The sequence below is a fragment of the Triticum dicoccoides genome, chromosome 6B (assembly GCF_002162155.2).
Source record: "Triticum dicoccoides isolate Atlit2015 ecotype Zavitan chromosome 6B, WEW_v2.0, whole genome shotgun sequence".
Classification (NCBI taxonomy): Eukaryota; Viridiplantae; Streptophyta; class Magnoliopsida; order Poales; family Poaceae; genus Triticum; species Triticum dicoccoides.
In genome coordinates, this window is record NC_041391.1 from 188,661,958 (window position 1) to 188,668,646 (window position 6,689).

At 44.2% G+C, this 6,689-nt stretch overlaps 1 pseudogene; it reads left to right on the forward strand.

Moving 5' to 3' along the window:
- Positions 1 to 6,216, forward strand: part of LOC119321033 — a 26,908-nt pseudogene extending 20,692 nt beyond the window's left edge.
- Positions 6,217 to 6,689: the final 473 nt, after the last annotated feature.

Genomic DNA, 6,689 nt, shown 5'->3' on the forward strand with positions numbered 1-6,689 from the left:
ATTTCGGGAGATCGGCCGTGCTTCCTGGCAGATCGAAGGCCGGCCCGGCCCTTTTATTCGTGAAGTGTGCCGGGCCAACAATCCGTGCCCGCGAACCGGCCTTACAAACACAGCCCATATGACCAGGGTTGGTTAACAAAATCTTGGGGTTTTGACTAATTTTCGCCTTTCCCTTAAAAAAAATGACTAATTTTCGCCTCCCCTCATAAAAAAGGACTAATTTTCGCCGTCGACCAGCGGCAACGCCGACAACCTCCGACCCTTCCTCCTTCTCCTCCCCGGCGATCGGAGACCTCCACCTACGACTGAACCAGACACAGAGGGTCCGCCTCGAGGCCGCACTCCACGAGCTCCAGACCCTCGCCCCCGCCGCCGCCGCCGCCGCCGTCACCTTCGCGGACAACATCCCCTTCAACCCCGAGGACACCATCCTCAGGTAACAGCCCGCCCTCACATCCCCCTTCCACCTGTTTCCCCGCTCTTGTTTCGTGATGGACTGATAGGGTTTTCGGGCGTGCGCGCGCGCGTTTGCTTTGCGTGCAGGGGGCATGGCACGTCTGATCAGGACGGGGAGGTTGTGGCGACGGTGTGCGGCGTGGTGGAGCGGGTCCAAAATCTCGTCTGCGTGAGGACGCTCCGCGCAAGGTGCTCTCTCCCTGCCTTCCTCCTGTTCTCCGCTCTACCAGTTTCCAGCGATTCGACTGGTTTCTGTTCCCCTGCCTGGCAGTGCTGGCATTACTATGGCATACCGAGCAGTACAATGGTCTACGCAGCATGAATTGATCGGTTGGCTTATGCTGTATTTGTCTCAATGAATGGATTATTGTAGTGCGCACTGAAGTTTCATACTGAAATATTACAATGTGTTGGATTCGAGCAGGGTGGTTATTATCTGTGCCGAATCGAACTCTAGATATCTGGGTTCATTATAATTTTTTATATTTATATTAATTGATTTAAAGGGCAAAGGGTCGAATTTGTAGTGAGTTCCGCATTCTACCCTAGTTCCCTGAAGGCACTAGTTGTTTGTTTGATTATCAATTGGTTTCTCAATTCCAATGGTTGACCGACAGGTGGTAAAAATAAACCTTCTCTTAGTAAGGGTGGTTGGATGGGGGCCATTTGATTCTACTTTAATGAACCTTGTTGCAAATGTACTTAACATTTAGTGGATGGACTTCTAGCTAGGCTTAGCTCATTTTGTTCTCTTGGACCTTTTCAGGTATAAGCCACAGAAAGGGGATATCATTATTGGCCGTGTCAGTGAGGTACTGCACTTTGTGTCACTCTCTCAGTGTTCTTCTCATTTCTATAACATGGTTCCTGCTAGGAATGTGCTACACACCTGAACGTAATAGAACATGTCATGGATTTCAGTCCATGACGATGCTCTATCTTTTGCCTTAAAGCTCACGGTTCAAACTGCGATAGTTGTTGTTTATTGTACCAACCCAAGTATGAGGTCCTTGCCTGGTTAAGAGCATCTTGTCAGCCACAACGCCGGGGGTGACTGTTGTCGACTGGTGGCATGCTGCCCACCTTCACCCCAAAGCCGCTACACAAGGGGCTGGATTCTATGACCATTTTGATATCCTGGATGCTCTGGAAAGAGTGCAACGAGTGCATGTTTAAGCACACCAGACCAAGCATTCCAGCACTATTGACTAGGATCAAGGAAGATTCAAGGTTATGGGCGTGGGCTCAAGCTCTTGGGCTTTGGGTGATCCTGCGACCAAACACCGGAAACGATCCGGCACTTGCTGCTGGACTGCCCCCTTGCCCGGCAGGCCTGGCATGAGACCCTAGCCTGGCTGCGCATTCCGGCACCGACTCCCAACCAGGAGCCCACCCTCATGGACTGATGGCTGCACGCCAAGGAAAACACGCCTCCGACATCGCGCAAAGCCCTGCAATCAGTCGTGCTTCTTGTGCCCTGGATGACTTGGAAGCACAGTAACAGCTGCGTCTTCGAGAACGCCAGGCCTTCCATTGACACACTAGTTCATAACATTAAGGAGGAGGCCTGCCTTTGGGCAAAGGCTGGGGCAACTGGGCTTAGAATTGTGCTGCCCTCATCTTGGGACGTGCACTGATTGTAATATACGTGGACCGCCTTAGGGCTCCTGTAACCTAATTCCCTCCTTTTCAATGAAATGAAATGCAAGTCCTTTGCATTTTCTCGAAAAAAAAATCTTGGGATGTCCATTAATTTTCTGTTGCTTAGCTCCTGGAGTCCTGGTGATACTTGGGTAGTTCTAGACACTGCTGAGGCTTGTACTTCGAACTCTTCTACATTTTTAATTTAAGAAACACAAAGCTTTTGCCTTTTCTCGAAAAAAGATCCTCATGGTATATACATGGATTGGACAATCAGTTCTCCGTATGTTTGATAGTTAGTAGTCTCAACTATTTTGTATGAGTCTAATTGTTCATGTTATTTACTTCTATTTGGATATACTCCCGTATGAATAATCAGAGGGCATGGGTAAATCTGGCTAATTATAGTCATGCCACCAGTGTGATTCATTCACTATCTGCTTGTTCAGATGCAAAAAATGTATTCTATTCTGGCCAGTATCAATTAAATGTGTTTTTCCCCTGCAAGATTGCTTCTAAGCGCTGGAGGTTGGAGACAAACTTTAGCCAAGGTGCTGTTTTGATGCTTTCTTCTATGAATTTGCCTGATGGAATCCAGGTATGCTGTTGCACCTTTACCCCGTAACACCCATAAGTGTGTGGTCTTCTTTTGTTAAATAAGAACCATCAGCATATTCTTTCAGCTGGTGCATAATGGATATGGAGGGTAAGATTTGAAAACGTGTGTGGGACAACGGGCTGACAACTGGAATATTCTTGCAGTACAATCTGGTAGAAAAAATGATGCTAGACTACATCAAACAGATAATTCAACATGTCTCAAACCATACTTTCTAGCTGACGTAACAGTAGCTTGTACCGGTGTCTCCCCTAAGATATGCAGAGTACAGTAGCGACCAGGAAATTATTCAATTTCCTGCTTTTGTGGAAACTATGTAAACTACAATTACTTTCTTGAAGCATAAGTTGGATATTATTTTTGAATGGAGATTTAAATGTTGCATCTTCTTCAAAGAGATCAATGACTTATCATCATTAGCATGTGACATCTTGCACTAGTTAATTTTTCACCAATATTCTGGTTAATGATTTTTTTCCACCCGCCTATTAGAGACGGAGAACTGATGTTGATGAGCTTAATATGCGGAGTATACTTGAAGAAAATGACCTTGTTTGTGTGAGTATCGCTTTCCTCCCCCCTTCTCTACAAATGATTATATATATTTGCTTATATATTTATCCTCTGAGTCGTACCAAACTACAAGTATGCATAAACAATGATATAGGCTGTTCAGCACTCCAGCTTGGCATATTTGTCTGCACCTGTTCACTGCAAATGTGTTTATATGTCCTGGGGTACCTTTTCTTCTGCTTTTTCTTGCCATCTTGCGGTTGATATCAGGTTGAACCATCATTCTCACTACTTATCCACCAGTCAATCTTGCATGTCTCAAATTAAATTTTAGATACTAGCGTGCCCTGATATCTCACTTGCTTGGTAGATGGGTTCGGCTAGTAATAGAAGGTAGAAGAAATCTTGCAACAGAGTGGATGGACATAATTATTCGTGAACTGAGTAGGAACTGGTAGATGTATATGGTGACCAATATATGTAGTTGTGGAATAACTAATAGACAGGAAATAGAAGTAATCGCACATTGGAACTGGCGGTTGAAAATAGATCGAGCAGAAGTGCGTGCATGGACTAGAAGTTGGCAATAAAAAAAACAATGGGAAGCAAATATAGGAGAGGAGAAATCAGAACAATGAAAGAGGGTGCAAGTTTGGCCCTTATTAGGTGGAAGAACAAAGCCAACTTGTGCCCTGGGGATCAACATCACTGCAGCACTTGGTAACACAAACCGTAATAAGGGAGTTCCATGTCATCTACCATGGGTTTCCAGGTTTTTTACTTTCTATAAGTGAGACTTGAGTCAGTATAACAGACCGCAGCCCTTTCCAGTATAGAAGCATCACGATGACTGTAGAACCAACCTGTGATAAGGTCTTAACAGAAGTTGAAAACAAATAAGACCAGAAAGTGTACGTGCTTATACTGTGCCATACTTTTATAATAACTCGATGATAATCCCAAGGAATAAAAACCATAACAACAAATAATGCACAAAACTGACAATAATAAAGACACGAGATAGATTTCATCTAGTATCCAGAGTTCTCAAGTCTAAATGTGCAAGCCTTTCTCTTCGAATTGTGTTGTGTTTTCTTCAAATTTTTGCATATCGGATTAATGAACTACCATCATTATTAATTTTGGTACAGCATAGAGTTCTAGTGTGGAAAATTTGCTGTGCATTTTGTTTGCAATCAAGGCATTTTGTCTTCTGATACGCAAGGACTCCCAGAATGATTAGACATTGTGTTTTCCTTTGCTCTCAGTTTACTCATGTATCCAAATGTAAGACCCAGATATCAACCTTAGACGGTGCTACCACACTACTCTAATTATCATCAAGTCTGGAAAATAATAATCTCTTAACTTTCAATAGTCTCATTTGTTTATAGAGACATCCAGGGCATGTATTAAACAGTATAACACATATAGCAATGGTGAATTCAGATGTCCATCCACGCAGTTCATGTAACACATTACGACTCCAATACACGAGGTGCTAACACACCAGTCAGATAATTACACCGATTTCTAGGGGGTTGAGTGGTGATGCTCTGATGGCATAGTATTTAGTACTGGATCTCATGATGTAGAGAATTTAGTGGTATTTTTCGAGTATGACTTCTGTGTGTAGAATTTCAGAGACGGGTCCCACTTTGTAGCCAGGATGTTTGTTCATTGGTAAGGGTGTTACACCAACCTTCAAGTACATTTTGTTTTACTGTTTTTCCTTAGGGGAGTTCATGATATTGGAAACATTTTTGGGCTTGTCGTCCTTTACTATGTTTTATTTATAGTTTGTCACCCTTTACTGCTTATTTACTGGATGAGTACTGTTTAAATCTGATGCTGCTACTTTGAATGAAACCAATTATCAGGCTGAAGTTCATCATATCCAACACGATGGATCTCTTGACCTACAGCCAAGGAGTCAGAAATATGGAAAGGTAGATAAGAGACCAACTCTTTGTCAGCTATTATTATTGGGTAGTGCTCTACCAGTTTAAGTTATGCTGCCTTTGTATGTGATGAACCAATTGTGAGGAACTCTATGCATTATTGTGAGCGCTCTGCCCTTGCAATGCTGGCTCTTGCCATTATTTTGAACTTTTCGAAAAAGGAAAAGGTTGGTAGATGTTGATTACCCGGTGAACTAGTTCATATAGGAGTACATGTTAAGTCCTGATATCTCATAGGTTGATGATTTGTATCTGATTGCAGGAGTTATGACTTATGACAGTCTCACCTCTTTCAGAGCCGGCATTGCTTCCTGTGGCAATATACAACGGCTAACCTGTTGAATTGTTTTGAGTTTTCTTTGCAGCTTCAGAGGGGTCAATTGCTCACAGTACCTGCCTATTTGGTAAAACGGCGAAAGCAGCATTTCCATCATCTTGAGCAATATGATGCCGATTTGATTCTCGGTTGCAATGGATTCATCTGGGTCGGCGAGCATGTCGTGGCGGATGAAGAGACTAATGCGAACGAAGATCAACATAAGTTGAGCATGGAAGTGGAGGCTTTTACCCCACTAGAAACTAGAAGGCACATGCCGGCTTGCCAATGCCGTGCACGTGCTTTCGGCCCTTGGATTCACCCTTACTGTCGAACTGATAATCCAGACCGCTGAAGCAAGCCTATCATCACACGTCGAGATAAACGACATGCTCGGAGCTGAATTTTATGTCCAGACAGCGGAGAGAGAGGCCAAGCGTCGAGCCGATCTCTCGAGAAGGATGAATGGGCCAAGGTAAAATGCAGTTTGGTCCTGCCTGCCTGATTATTTGTAGAGTAACAGTACCTGACCTGTACGATATTATCTGTAAAGGAAAATAGAGCCAATCGAGCGCCGACGTAGTCGAACACATACAGATCAAGAACTGTTTTGAGATGTGGACCCTTGCTCGACCCTGTCGCGTCCATGTAGTTAGTGGTAGCAGTATCAAAATAGCTGCTACCGACGGAGATTTTGTGTACTCTGTTACATAGGCCGCTGTTCACTTGCATAAACTTGCCTTTTGTGTTCTTTTGAGGGCCGGGCAGGAGTATTTACAGGATATAAGAAGTAGCCAGGAAAGGTCTGGTTACAAAAACGCATGAACACAACGGGATTTAGCCCGGCTCGTCATCAGTTTCGTCGTTCAGAAGGCCGTTGAAGTCCTTGGACCGGTCGTTCTTGGCCATCTGCGTGCTCAGGAGAGCTCTTGTGCTGAAGAGTCAAAGGTGCGCCGATATCTCTCCAGTTTTCTTTTGAGGAAATTGCAGTGCCTATTCATTAACTCGGTAGAAGCGTACAAAAAAAGTACAGTTATGTACAGTACAAGACAAGGTGCAGAAGCGCCCAAAGGACACAGGACCTAGCTAAGAAGCTGATCAGGCTCCGGGCCAGGTGCGTTCCCATCATCGAACAACCGCTCGGTGGAGAGCTTCTGTGCTGAAGACCCATCTTGATGAGATG